Here is a 14,970-nt window from a genome sequence, read left to right on the forward strand (position 1 = left end):
CAGTGTGAGAGATTTTGTTATCATTGTTACTGTTATTATGGCTATTGTTCTTATGGTTCTTATTACTGTTTTATGATGATTATTATTATTACTTTAACCCTACCCCTGGTCCTGTTTCTAACCCTAACCTTTAGTTTAATCTGAACCCTAATCCCAACCCTTAATCAGTTATTAGAAATTTAAATAATCTTAAACATAAAGCAATAACATGGTTGGAAGGAAAAGGTTTTGTTTCACGTGTCTTTTTGCCTGGTTAGCAGTATGCATGCAGGGGAGGGGCTTAGAACGCACAGGGCCCATGGCTCAGGACACGCAGGGCCCATGAGGCCGACGCGTGCTCCTTGGTAAGACAGTGTGAATAAAACAGCCACCTTTTGTCTCTCACTTCACTTTTACGCCTGTCCAGCCAAGTTGTAGCTGTTGTGGTGTGCATAGAGCCTGATGAAGGCAGAATTTGCCGAAACGCGTAGCGAGCACACTTTATTCTAATTTTGTATTGTTTATTTATTTATTTTTTTACATTTTTGTGAATAAAAACACTCATTTAAGTGGTTGTCCCGCTTTTTTCTTTTTTCAAAGTTTGCAAGTTTTTCTATTTTTGATTACATTCTTGCCTGGTGGAAAAACCGTAACACCTGCCATGCACTTCTACGACGGAGAGGAGGATGGAGGTGCTTGGACCACGGCGCGCTACGGGAGGAGACACTACAGAAATCCCCGTGCGCTCAGCTTTAATTACCGGGGCCGACCGGACCATAGGATGGACCGTGCATTTCCCGTCTCCAGCTGGAAGAGGGCGCCAAGGTTCCCAAATTTTGGCTGGAGTAGGGCTTCACCTTCAAATCCTAACTGGCCTGCGCCTCCTATGTACGACGGGTCCCGGCCTTATTTTCCACAGCCCCGCTCTTATGCAGCAGCGGTCCGGGGCTCACCTACCAGACGAGCGACAAGATTTGGACCCCCAGCAGATGTTAGGCAGGACGACCTGCAGATGAAAGACTTGGACAGCTTATCCGCAAATTACATGCTGTAATTAAGATGGTGCATCACTTACAAAACGTGACCATCACGCCGGACAGACCAGAACCTCTGATGATCGCTCGCATAGTGGACTCATTAACCTCACTGATTAAACCCGCTGATCCCACGGATGATGTGTTAGACCTCATTGAGGGCAACGCAAAAAACTGGGGACAGAACACACTGCAGATCCTCCAGGATCACTACCAAAAGAGGCTGGAGAAACTTTTACAGGATCTCCCCGGTGATTTAACCCGAGATTGGAGGGAAGCCTTCATCGTGGCGACACGATGGGCTTGCAGAAATCTACCTCGGATCACGCAGGATGTTCTCGATCAGGCAGAGGCCCTGATCATCACCTGCAGATCAGACTCGGAGCGGCGAAGTCCAGCGGCTAGGACACCACCCCCGGCAGGGTCTGATAGCCGCCGGGGGCCGCGCACATCAGGAGGAAGAAAAAAGAGGACCCGTCAACCTGAGCGGGTCTCCATGAGCATTCAAGCTGAATGTTACGAGGCCACAAACCGATCAGTTGGAACTATGACGGACATGAGACCAGCTTGGCCTCCAGATGCAGTTCCAGCAGCCGCTGCCGAGAAGCAGCGTGGACCGCGAACGGCGACCCGCCGCCACCCCTTCGTGGCGCGTGAGGAATTTCTCCCTCAGATTGTGGGGATAACTTCACCCTCTGCTCCCAGACCGGCAGCACGGGCGCCACCTTCCCGAATTTCAGCACTGGACAGCTCCCAGGAGGAGGAAAGCTCCGATAGAGAGGAGAACCGCGGCGGGGAGGTTCTTCACGAGGAGGAGGAGGAGGAGGAGGAGTTCGATAATGAATACGACAGCGAGGAAGATGGGGATGAGGCGGACACGGACGCTGACCCCCCAGCTTCAGGTAGTTCGGGGCTGGATCATATTGTAAGGCCTGGAGGGTTGAAAGATGGGGTAAACAACAAAAAATTGAATGAGGGTATTGAAGGGCTAGAGGAATGATCTGGGGAGAGCGCACGCACACCACCAAAGAGGACCCAAATTCTTGGCCACAATGACAATTTATTCCGATGGAAAAAACATATGAATGGCCAAAAAGTTCCAGTTAAAAGACACTTAAAACAAGCATAAAATGCGTCTAAAAATTCTAGGCACGGATTAAAACAGTAAAACACAATAAAAATCCCAGGAACAGTTAAAAAGGATAAAAGAGACCTAAAAGTCCAAAGAACAGTTAAAACTGGTTTAAAAATGCAGCTCAAAGGGGGGAATCACTGATCCCAAACCAGGAGACGTCTCTCTTCCCCCGACGCTGTTCCGAGGATCCCTCCAGTCATACACACAAAGACCTGGGGGGCGGGCTCCGTTCCGCCTCTGGGGTTTGTGACCGGCACTCCTCCGCGTCACCTCCAGCTGGCTCTCCTGGACACGCTGGAATCTGTGGAAACAGGCAAGCGGCAGCACGAAAAGCAATTCCTGATGCAGGCTGCTAGCCCTCCCACCTATTTCCACCAGTCTGCTGAAGCCCGTTCGGCTACTTACACACAGGCAGGGTCCCTGCCCTGCCCTTGCGTGTCGATCGCTCTGCAGACTGATGGTCCCAGCGCCCAGCGCTCTCAGAGTGTGTGTCCCGATCACAGCGAGTCTTCCCGACGTCTGGCGGTCCCGACGTCTGGCGGTCCCGGCGTCCCACTCGCGCCCCGCGTGCATGCGCCTGCTGTCGGTGTGCGACTGCCTTTGGCTTGCCTCCTCAGGACTTTTATAAGTCCCTCCTGATGAGGAGCAGGTGCGGTGGATCGGCGCGCTATGTTACAAGGGGGGTGTGTCCATAGAAAGCATGCAACAAACAGGTAGCACCACAAACATGCAAAAGAAAAACACCCTACAACATGCAATCCCCCCACATCATCACAATATTTCGGACAGCCCGGGTGTGACAGAATGCCAGGAGGACAGCGCATCTCCAGCTTCAGCGGAGGAACGCTGTATTACAGGGCTGGAGCTAGCAGGTGACGGTGCTGAGCCACCAGTAGCCCGTGTTGACTTACCTGCCCCAGAGCGGCAGGTTTTCAAGGTAAAGCGTCACCCTGAAACAAACACAGAATTGATTGACTGGTTTCTGGAAGTGGAGAAAAGGTGTCTTATTGTTGGTGACTCAAATTTATCCAGAATCCCTGAATATTCCATCACAGATCTACAGATTGAGAGGTGTCCAGGTGCTAATTTTCGCCACATGCAGGCTTTATTTGAGATAGCCCACGTTCCGTGGGATTTGGTGGTTCAGAATGTGGTCATTGCAGCCGGCATTAACGCCAAAGGTCAGAACATTAAAGAAACTGCAGTTAAACAGCTCCAGCGGGCTCTGAAGATGGCTAAACACAGAGTTCCATCTGCTGTCATCTGGGTTCCCTTGGTTAATTTTTCTGGTAACTTATCTGCAATGGAGCAGAACAACATGAAACTACTAAATCAGCATATTAAAAAAGAAATATGAGACACATCCCCCTGCTGGAGGACTCGCATTTTGCAACAGAAAAAGATGCAATTCACTGGACCGAGGACACGGCCAGAGCAATGTTGGAACATTGGAGGTATTTTTTAAAGTGGAATACCCACTAAGTCCATTCAGGGTAGAGTGTGTAAGGGGACAGCCCTTTATGGCCCCACAATATCATGGTTTTGACTGAAAAGTGATGCCCTGACAGAACAACAAGGTGACCTCCTCAAAAACGGTTTAACTTTTATTTCCATAGATAACTTTTTAAAAAAATACAGACCCAAAACACAAGACTGTATTAATCATGTTTCCTGTTCTTTGTGGGATTAACATTTGGTGGGACAAACCGAAACTTTTGTTAGCACAAGAAAGTGACAACATAAATATAATATTGCTCATAATGGATAGGTGCATAACCCACTGGTGGAGCATTTTCTCATGACCCAGGGTTTTTCTTTATGGTGAACAGTGTGAGAGATTTTGTTATCATTGTTACTGTTATTATGGCTATTGTTCTTATGGTTCTTATTACTGTTTTATGATGATTATTATTATTACTTTAACCCTACCCCTGGTCCTGTTTCTAACCCTAACCTTTAGTTTAATCTGAACCCTAATCCCAACCCTTAATCAGTTATTAGACATTTAAATAATCTTAAACATAAAGCAATAACATGGTTGGAAGGAAAAGGTTTTGTTTCACGTGTCTTTTTGCCTGGTTAGCAGTATGCATGCAGGGAGGAGGTGATGGGCAGGTTTGGTGTGAAGGAAAGGAATCTGGAGGGACAGATGGTGGTGGACTTTGCGAAGAGGATGGAAATGGCTGTAGTCAACACTTACTTCCAGAAGAGAGAGGAACATAGAGTGACATACAGAAGTGGAGGTAGGAGTACTCAGGTGGACTACATCCTATGTAGACGAGGTCATTTGAGAGAGGTTAATGGCTGCAAAGTGGTGGTAGGAGAGAGTGTAGCCAGACAGCACCGCATGGTGGTGTGTAAGATGACTCTGGAGGTCAGGAAGAAGAAGAGAGGGAAAACAGAAAAGAAGACCAAGTGGTGGAAGCTACAGAATGAAGAAACTTGTGAGGAATTTAGGCAGAAGTTGAGGCAGGTCCTGGGTGGTCAGGATGAGCTTCCAGAGGACTGGGAAACTACAGCAGAGATTATCAGGGAAACAGGTAGGAAGGTGCTAGGTGTGTCATCTGGAAAGAGGAAAGACGGTAAAGAGACTTGGTGGTGGAATGAGGAAGTACAGGAATGCGTCCAGAGGAAGAGGTTGGCTAAAAGGAAGTGGGATGTAGAAAGGACTGAGGAAGGTAGACAGGAGTACAAGGAAGCGCAGCGTAAAGTGAAGAGAGAGGTGGCAAAGGCCAAACAGAAAGCTTACGATGAGCTATATGACAGGTTAGACACAAAGGAAGGAGAGAAGGACTTGTACAGGCTAGCCAGACAGAGAGACAGAGATGGGAAGGACGTGCAACAGATAAGGGTGATTAAGGACAGAGATGGAAAGGTGCTAACAACCCAAGAGAGTGTACAGAAAAGATGGAAGGAGTATTTTGAGGAGCTGATGAACGAGGAAAATGACAGGGAAAGAAGGGAGGAAGATGTGGTTGTTGTGGAGCAGGAAGTAGCAGAGATTGGAAAGGATGAGGTTAGGAAGGCTCTGAAAAGGATGAAGAGCGGAAAGGCCGTTGGTCCTGATGACGTACCTGTGGAGGTATGGAAGCGCCTAGGAGAGACAGCAGTGGAATTTCTAACAAGGTTGTTCAATAGGATTTTAGAGAGTGAGAAGATGCCTGAGGAATGGAGGAGAAGCGTTCTGGTCCCAATCTTTAAGAACAAGGGTGACACGCAGAACTGCAGCAACTATAGAGGAATAAAGTTGATGAGCCACACAATGAAGCTGTGGGAAAGAGTAGTGGAAGCCAGGCTTAGGAAGAAGGTGGAGATTTGTGAGCAGCAGTATGGTTTCATGCCCCGTAAGAGCACCACTGATGCCATTTTTGCTTTGAGAATGTTGATGGAAAAGTACAGAGAAGGTCAGAAGGAGCTGCATTGTGTGTTCGTAGATTTAGAGAAGGCGTATGACAGGGTGCCGAGGGAGGAGCTGTGGTACTGTATGAGGTCGTCTGGAGTGGCAGAAAAGTATGTCAGAGTAGTTCAGGACATGTATGAGAGAAGTATGACGGTGGTGAGATGTGCTGTAGGTCAGACAGAGGAGTTCAAGGTGGAGGTGGGACTACACCAAGGATCAGCTTTGAGTCCTTTTTTGTTTGCTATGCTGATGGACAGGCTGACAGACGAGGTAAGACAGGAATCTCCCTGGACAATGATGTTTGCGGATGACATTGTAATTTGCAGTGAGAGTAGAGAGCAGGTGGAGGAACAGCTAGAGAGGTGGAGGTTTGCTCTGGAAAGAAGAGGTATGAAGGTCAGTCGTAGTAAGACAGAATACATGTGTCTGAACGAGAGGGATCAAGGTAGAAGCGTTAGGTTACAGGGGACTGAGGTGAAGAAGGTGCAGGAGTTTAAGTACTTGGGGTCAACAGTTCAGTGTGATGGGGATTGTGGAAAAGAGGTGAAGAGGCGAGTGCAGGCAGGTTGGAGCGGTTGGAGGAAAGTGTCAGGAGTGTTGTGTGACAGAAGAGTGCCAGCAAGACTCAAAGGAAAGGTGTACAAGACAGTGGTGAGACCAGCTCTGCTCTATGGGTTAGAGACGGTAGCAGTGAGACAGAGACAAGAGGCTGAGATGGAGGTAGCGAAGATGAAGATGTTGAGGTTCTCCTTAGGAGTGACCAGGTTAGACAGGATAAGGAACGAGTACATCAGAGGGACGGCTCATGTTGCCTGTGTCAGCGACAAAGTCAGAGAAGCCAGACTGAGATGGTTTGGACATGTTCAGAGGAGGGATAGTGGATATATTGGTAGAAGGATGTTGGAGATGGAGCTGCCTGGCAGGAGGGCAAGAGGACGGCCAAAGAGGAGATACATGGATGTCTTAACAGAGGACATGAAGTTGGCTAATGTTAGGGTAGAAGATGTCCATGATAGAGTGAGGTGGAAAAGGATGATTCGCTGTGGCGACCCCTGATGGGAAAAGCCGAAAGAGAAAGAAGAAGAAGCAGTATGCATGCAGGGGAGGGGCTTAGAACGCACAGGGCCCATGGCTCAGGACACGCAGGGCCCATGAGGCCGACGCGTGCTCCTTGGTAAGACAGTGTGAATAAAACAGCCACCTTTTGTCTCTCACTTCACTTTTACGCCTGTCCAGCCAAGTTGTAGCTGTTGTGGTGTGCATAGAGCCTGATGAAGGCAGAATTTGCCGAAACGCGTAGCGAGCACACTTTATTCTAATTTTGTATTGTTTATTTATTTATTTTTTTACATTTTTGTGAACACTGAAAAAAGTAAACCATTGCTGTCATCAGTTTGATGCATTTCTACTCATTGCATTAATATAAAAATTTTAATTTACTCTCTTGAACTCAATTTTTATAAGTTATGCAATGTGTCTTTGTTTTTTTTTACTTTACTTTAATGTAAATGATAACAGGGTACAAAAGTAAAATTTTTTCGTTTTGTGAAAGCACAATTATTAGGTTGAGTTTGATGTGCGCATGCGCACTAAATGAAATCCAAATTTGGCGGGCCGTATTTCTGCCATAATCTGAACTGCTTCTCAGAGCGACAACTCGACAAGTAAGGTAAAACAACATCAACAAAAATTATTGTATATTAATTAGTTCAGTCGTTTTCTCCTTGTACATTTAAATGAGGATTTCCTTCACTGCCTGGACACAATTTTCAGACGACGTTAGTCGGTCCCCAACCCCCAGCAGCAGTAAGTTTGTTTGGAAAGGAGGAACTAACCGCCGCCCGGAGACCGACAGCAGCAGCTTAAAGGTAAGTTATTACCTCTAATAAGACAAAGGCACTAATTTAAATACAGTCGGCAGTTTTCGAAGCTTGCATTGGTTTGAGTTTTCCCCAAGAATTTTAAGCTTTTACACTTTCTGCTGCAAATTCAACTTTAGCTGCTGTGCAGTTAAGCTAACATTTAGCACTAACAGTGAGGCTCTCATGCCATATATTTTTTGCGACTGGTGAATTTACTTTAATAGGGAGTACAAATCGATGCAACACTGCTATCAAACGCTGTTTGTGGTGTATTTGCTGTCGAATGTTATTTACTACAGGAAAACACCTATGCACCGTGTTACGTTATGTTACACCGGATATTTGAATTTAACAGGGACAACTGCTCTCCCCGAACCGACCGTTCACGCATGCGTGAATATTACGTCACTTGACAAAGTATGTCGTCGGAGGTTAATAATAATAAACCTATTGAATTTTTTATAATGATTGAACAAAAAAAGAGTTTATGGGATACGGCAGCAGGATCCTTAACACTCAACACAGACACATTTTTAATATCAAAAGCGGCTGCAGGAGCTTGTTACACTTCCCAGTTTTTCCCTGTTGTCAACATTCAAAAAATAAAAATAATCAGAGAGAATGACTCCAAGCTGTGTGGCTGTCATTATCGTGTATGATCATTGAGATTTTCACTGTCTGTAATCATCTGTAATGACTATTTTTATTTATTTTTCATAAAGACACTCTTCGGTTTCTGCTCTGCATCCTGTCTGGAAGCCTTTGACTAACTTTTGGTAAGTTTTTTTTTTTGTTTTGTACAACCTATGCAATTGTGATGAAGGCCCAATCATAACATTGCTCTCCCTACACCCTAAACACCTGTTTGTTTTCCGCAGTTACTCATCGACGTGGAAATTTAAAGACTGTGCCCATACTTATTCAAGACGATCTGAACTCCTAAAACATTACAAACTGGACCATCATCATCCATGTTCTCTGATTTCATTTTCAGATAAATGCAGACTTCTTGAGAGTTACAACAATTACTTTGGAGGCAAAGTTTTTTGCACAGTTGGACAAACACTCCACCAAACTTCTAGAGGTCATCAGGAGCAATGGAGGGCGTGTGAAAGAGCAGACCACCAACATCTTAGAAGTTCTGGATGAAGGGTCTGTATGACATGAGTGGTCCATAGAGTAGTTGTGTGGTTAAGTGAACTTTTAACTAATGACAAGCTTTCTTTTCAGATTGTTGACATTACCATCAGAGGAGAAGCCATCCTAAAATCTCTGATGATCTGCTTGGGTGAATCTTTTGAGCACCTCATTAAAGAACACCAGGTAAGGTTATCCACCTCTAAACTATGACACTCTTATGATGTAGGAAATGGAACATGGCACTGTATGGGTTAGGATCACTGCCAACAAGAAACATATTCATAAAGATAAAGTTGTGCACAAATACTAAGACTTTGTGCACAACTTTGCCAAAAAAAAATGAATACAACATTTAGTTTGCATTTGACATTTCTGTTTTAAATTTTCTTTGCTTTGAATACAACTTTTGCTTAACAGTTAACAGTAAAAAATATGTTATGGGGTCACAGGCATATGTATCTAATCCCGAAACATTGATAAAGCAAAGTGAGCATACACATTGAGGCTTATTTATTTAACTAAAACAAAATTATACCTTTTAGAGCAACGCGCCAGTTGTCATATGTTAATTTTTTTTATGTCTGCAGAACGGTCTGGACAGTGATGCTCCGCAGATTGAAACCATGGCGATCTTTTTCACTGGGAGAGAGGATCTTCTCCGTCCACCAACAGACATCAAGATAGTGATGGATGGAAAACAGGTTCTGAATGAAGTGCCCTATATTTCAACCGCTTTTCTCATGTTCTTGGAACTGACATATTCACTCAACCTAAAATTTCCCAAAAATCTGCAGTACACTTTTGAATTCATTCAAAAAGTCCTCATGGAGCTTGGTGGGAAAAAGTGTCGCCAAAAGTTTTCAGACTGAACAGCCAGCTTAAGTTGGTGTCAATTAATGTTTTTTTTCCCTCACTTAAGTGTATTGGTATTGGGAAACAGTTTTGATGTTTATACATCTTAAAGATGTCATGTTTGTAAATTTGGATGTGGATATGTTCATGGAACAATAAATATTGTTTACATGAAGAAATGTGTTCTGAGTCTGTGTACATCAATATATAATTCTAAAGCTTAATTCAGTTAGATTGTGAACCTGACATTTTTATCTGAGACAACTTTAAAAAGTAAATTGCTCAAAGATTAAAAAATGGATTATATCAAGTCGTTTTTTTCAGGTTAGATGAAGTAGAAAATTTCCATTGAGTAAAAAGCAGAACTTATTTATTTTGATTTATAGAAACTCAAAATAATTGCTTTTCTTCACCTCTCAGAATCAGTTTAACCGAAATTAAAAAAAATAGGTTAGGCTAAATTATTCATTTACATTGATACAATGCAAATATATTAGGTGTGACAGATTACTTCAATTTTTTTAAGTTAAACCACTGTTATATTTTTTTCAGTGAATAAAAACACTCATTTAAGTGGTTGTCCCGCTTTTTTCTTTTTTTCTTTTTTCAAAGTTTGCAAGTTTTTCTATTTTTGATTACATTCTTGCCTGGTGGAAAAACCGTAACACCTGCCATGCACTTCTACGACGGAGAGGAGGATGGAGGTGCTTGGACCACGGTGCGCTACGGGAGGAGACACTACAGAAATCCCCGTGCGCTCAGCTTTAATTACCGGGGCCGACCGGACCATAGGATGGACCGTGCATTTCCCGTCTCCGGCTGGAAGAGGGCGCCAAGGTTCCCAAATTTTGGCTGGAGTAGGGCTTCACCTTCAAATCCTAACTGGCCTGCGCCTCCTATGTACGACGGGTCCCGGCCTTATTTTCCACAGCCCCGCTCTTATGCAGCAGCGGTCCGGGGCTCACCTACCAGACGAGCGACAAGATTTGGACCCCCAGCAGATGTTAGGCAGGACGACCTGCAGATGAAAGACTTAGACAGCTTATCCGCAAATTACATGCTGTAATTAAGATGGTGCATCACTTACAAAACGTGACCATCACGCCGGACAGACCAGAACCTCTGATGATCGCTCGCATAGTGGACTCATTAACCTCACTGATTAAACCCGCTGATCCCACGGATGATGTGTTAGACCTCATTGAGGGCAACGCAAAAAACTGGGGACAGAACACACTGCAGATCCTCCAGGATCACTACCAAAAGAGGCTGGAGAAACTTTTACAGGATCTCCCCGGTGATTTAACCCGAGATTGGAGGGAAGCCTTCATCGTGGCGACACGATGGGCTTGCAGAAATCTACCTCGGATCACGCAGGATGTTCTCGATCAGGCAGAGGCCCTGATCATCACCTGCAGATCAGACTCGGAGCGGCGAAGTCCAGCGGCTACGACACCACCCCCGGCAGGGTCTGATAGCCGCCGGGGGCCGCGCACATCAGGAGGAAGAAAAAAGAGGACCCGTCAACCTGAGCGGGTCTCCATGAGCATTCAAGCTGAATGTTACGAGGCCACAAACCGATCAGTTGGAACTATGACGGACATGAGACCAGCTTGGCCTCCAGATGCAGTTCCAGCAGCCGCTGCCGAGAAGCAGCGTGGACCGCGAACGGCGACCCGCCGCAACCCCTTCGTGGCGCGTGAGGAATTTCTCCCTCAGATTGTGGGGATAACTTCACCCTCTGCTCCCAGACCGGCAGCACGGGCGCCACCTTCCCGAATTTCAGCACTGGACAGCTCCCAGGAGGAGGAAAGCTCCGATAGAGAGGAGAACCGCGGCGGGGAGGTTCTTCACGAGGAGGAGGAGGAGGAGGAGTTCGATAATGAATACGACAGCGAGGAAGATGGGGATGAGGCGGACACGGACGCTGACCCCCCAGCTTCAGGTAGTTCGGGGCTGGATCATATTGTAAGGCCTGGAGGGTTGAAAGATGGGGTAAACAACAAAAAATTGAATGAGGGTATTGAAGGGCTAGAGGAATGATCTGGGGAGAGCGCACGCACACCACCAAAGAGGACCCAAATTCTTGGCCACAATGACAATTTATTCCGATGGAAAAAAACATATGAATGGCCAAAAAGTTCCAGTTAAAAGACACTTAAAACAAGCATAAAATGCGTCTAAAAATTTTAGGCACGGATTAAAACAGTAAAACACGATAAAAATCCCAGGAACAGTTAAAAAGGATAAAAGAGACCTAAAAGTCCAAAGAACAGTTAAAACTGGTTTAAAAATGCAGCTCAAAGGGGGGAATCACTGATCCCAAACCAGGAGACGTCTCTCTTCCCCCGACGCTGTTCCGAGGATCCCTCCAGTCATACACACAAAGACCTGGGGGGCGGGCTCCGTTCCGCCTCTGGGGTTTGTGACCGGCACTCCTCCGCGTCACCTCCAGCTGGCTCTCCTGGACACGCTGGAATCTGTGGAAACAGGCAAGCGGCAGCACGAAAAGCAATTCCTGATGCAGGCTGCCACTAGCCCTCCCACCTATTTCCACCAGTCTGCTGAAGCCCGTTCGGCTACTTACACACAGGCAGGGTCCCTGCCCTGCCCTTGCGTGTCGATCGCTCTGCAGACTGATGGTCCCAGCGCCCAGCGCTCTCAGAGTGTGTGTCCCGATCACAGCGAGTCTTCCCGACGTCTGGCGGTCCCGACGTCTGGCGGTCCCGGCGTCCCACTCGCGCCCCGCGTGCATGCGCCTGCTGTCGGTGTGCGACTGCCTTTGGCTTTCCTCCTCAGGACTTTTATAAGTCCCTCCTGATGAGCAGCAGGTGCGGTGGATCGGCGCGCTATGTTACAAGGGGGGTGTGTCCATAGAAAGCATGCAACAAACAGGTAGCACCACAAACATGCAAAAGAAAAACACCCTACAACATGCAATCCCCCCACATCATCACAATATTTCGGACAGCCCGGGTGTGACAGAATGCCAGGAGGACAGCGCATCTCCAGCTTCAGCGGAGGAACGCTGTATTACAGGGCTGGAGCTAGCAGGTGACGGTGCTGAGCCACCAGTAGCCCGTGTTGACTTACCTGCCCCAGAGCGGCAGGTTTTCAAGGCAAAGCGTCACCCTGAAACAAACAGAGAATTGATTGACTGGTTTCTGGAAGTGGAGAAAAGGTGTCTTATTGTTGGTGACTCAAATTTATCCAGAATCCCTGAATATTCCATCCCAGATCTACAGATTGAGAGGTGTCCAGGTGCTAATTTTCGCCACATGCAGGCTTTATTTGAGATAGCCCACGTTCCGTGGGATTTGGTGGTTCAGAATGTGGTCATTGCAGCCGGCATTAACGCCAAAGGTCAGAACATTAAAGAAACTGCAGTTAAACAGCTCCAGCGGGCTCTGAAGATGGCTAAACACAGAGTTCCATCTGCTGTCATCTGGGTTCCCTTGGTTATTTTTTCTGGTAACTTATCTGCAATGGAGCAGAACAACATGAAACTACTAAATCAGCATGTTAAAAAAAAATATGAGACACATCCCCCTGCTGGAGGACTCGCATTTTGCAACAGAAAAAGATGCAATTCACTGGACCGAGGACACGGCCAGAGCAATGTTGGAACATTGGAGGTATTTTTTAAAGTGGAATACCCACTAAGTCCATTCAGGGTAGAGTGTGTAAGGGGACAGCCCTTTATGGCCCCACAATATCATGGTTTTGACTGAAAAGTGATGCCCTGACAGAACAACAAGGTGACCTCCTCAAAAACGGTTTAACTTTTATTTCCATAGATAACTTTTTAAAAAAAATACAGACCCAAAACACAAGACTGTATTGATCATGTTTCCTGTTCTTTGTGGGATTAACATTTGGTGGGACAAACCGAAACTTTTGTTAGCACAAGAAAGTGACAACATAAATATAATATTGCTCATAATGGATAGGTGCATAGCCCACTGGTGGAGCATTTTCTCATGACCCAGGGTTTTTCTTTATGGTGAACAGTGTGAGAGATTTTGTTATCATTGTTACTGTTATTATGGCTATTGTTCTTATGGTTCTTATTACTGTTTTATGATGATTATTATTATTACTTTAACCCTACCCCTGGTCCTGTTTCTAACCCTAACCTTTAGTTTAATCTGAACCCTAATCCCAACCCTTAATCAGTTATTAGAAATTTAAATAATCTTAAACATAAAGCAATAACATGGTTGGAAGGAAAAGGTTTTGTTTCACGTGTCTTTTTGCCTGGTTAGCAGTATGCATGCAGGGAGGAGGTGATGGGCAGGTTTGGTGTGAAGGAAAGGAATCTGGAGGGACAGATGGTGGTGGACTTTGCGAAGAGGATGGAAATGGCTGTAGTCAACACTTACTTCCAGAAGAGAGAGGAACATAGAGTGACATACAGAAGTGGAGGTAGGAGTACTCAGGTGGACTACATCCTATGTAGACGAGGTCATTTGAGAGAGGTTAATGGCTGCAAAGTGGTGGTAGGAGAGAGTGTAGCCAGACAGCACCGCATGGTGGTGTGTAAGATGACTCTGGAGGTCAGGAAGAAGAAGAGAGGGAAAACAGAAAAGAAGACCAAGTGGTGGAAGCTACAGAATGAAGAAACTTGTGAGGAATTTAGGCAGAAGTTGAGGCAGGTCCTGGGTGGTCAGGATGAGCTTCCAGAGGACTGGGAAACTACAGCAGAGATTATCAGGGAAACAGGTAGGAAGGTGCTAGGTGTGTCATCTGGAAAGAGGAAAGACGGTAAAGAGACTTGGTGGTGGAATGAGGAAGTACAGGAATGCGTCCAGAGGAAGAGGTTGGCTAAAAGGAAGTGGGATGTAGAAAGGACTGAGGAAGGTAGACAGGAGTACAAGGAAGCGCAGCGTAAAGTGAAGAGAGAGGTGGCAAAGGCCAAACAGAAAGCTTACGATGAGCTATATGACAGGTTAGACACAAAGGAAGGAGAGAAGGACTTGTACAGGCTAGCCAGACAGAGAGACAGAGATGGGAAGGACGTGCAACAGATAAGGGTGATTAAGGACAGAGATGGAAAGGTGCTAACAACCCAAGAGAGTGTACAGAAAAGATGGAAGGAGTATTTTGAGGAGCTGATGAACGAGGAAAATGACAGGGAAAGAAGGGAGGAAGATGTGGTTGTTGTGGAGCAGGAAGTAGCAGAGATTGGAAAGGATGAGGTTAGGAAGGCTCTGAAAAGGATGAAGAGCGGAAAGGCCGTTGGTCCTGATGACGTACCTGTGGAGGTATGGAAGTGCCTAGGAGAGACAGCAGTGGAATTTCTAACAAGGTTGTTCAATAGGATTTTAGAGAGTGAGAAGATGCCTGAGGAATGGAGGAGAAGCGTTCTGGTCCCAATCTTTAAGAACAAGGGTGACACGCAGAACTGCAGCAACTATAGAGGAATAAAGTTGATGAGCCACACAATGAAGCTGTGGGAAAGAGTAGTGGAAGCCAGGCTTAGGAAGAAGGTGGAGATTTGTGAGCAGCAGTATGGTTTCATGCCCCGTAAGAGCACCACTGATGCCATTTTTGCTTTGAGAATGTTGA

General features: G+C 45.9%; 1 long non-coding RNA gene across 3 annotated transcripts; it reads left to right on the plus strand.

Annotated features, from left to right (window-relative positions):
- Positions 1-6,903: 6,903 nt before the first annotated feature.
- On the plus strand, positions 6,904-9,581 carry LOC144982452 (uncharacterized). 3 transcript variants are annotated; one of them, XR_013647297.1, is made up of 6 exons: positions 6,906-7,217; positions 7,322-7,416; positions 8,133-8,186; positions 8,405-8,562; positions 8,641-8,733; positions 9,138-9,581. It is a non-coding gene; the product is annotated as an uncharacterized LOC144982452 (long non-coding RNA). The 3 variants fall into 3 exon arrangements; XR_013647298.1 differs by having other exon boundaries at positions 6,904-7,416; positions 8,289-8,562; XR_013647296.1 differs by having other exon boundaries at positions 6,908-7,416.
- The last annotated feature ends 5,389 nt before the right edge of the window (positions 9,582-14,970 follow it).

This window comes from Oryzias latipes, chromosome 2, assembly GCF_053564925.1.
Source record: "Oryzias latipes strain Hd-rR chromosome 2, Olatipes_Hd-rR_3.1".
Taxonomy (NCBI): Eukaryota; Metazoa; Chordata; class Actinopteri; order Beloniformes; family Adrianichthyidae; genus Oryzias; species Oryzias latipes.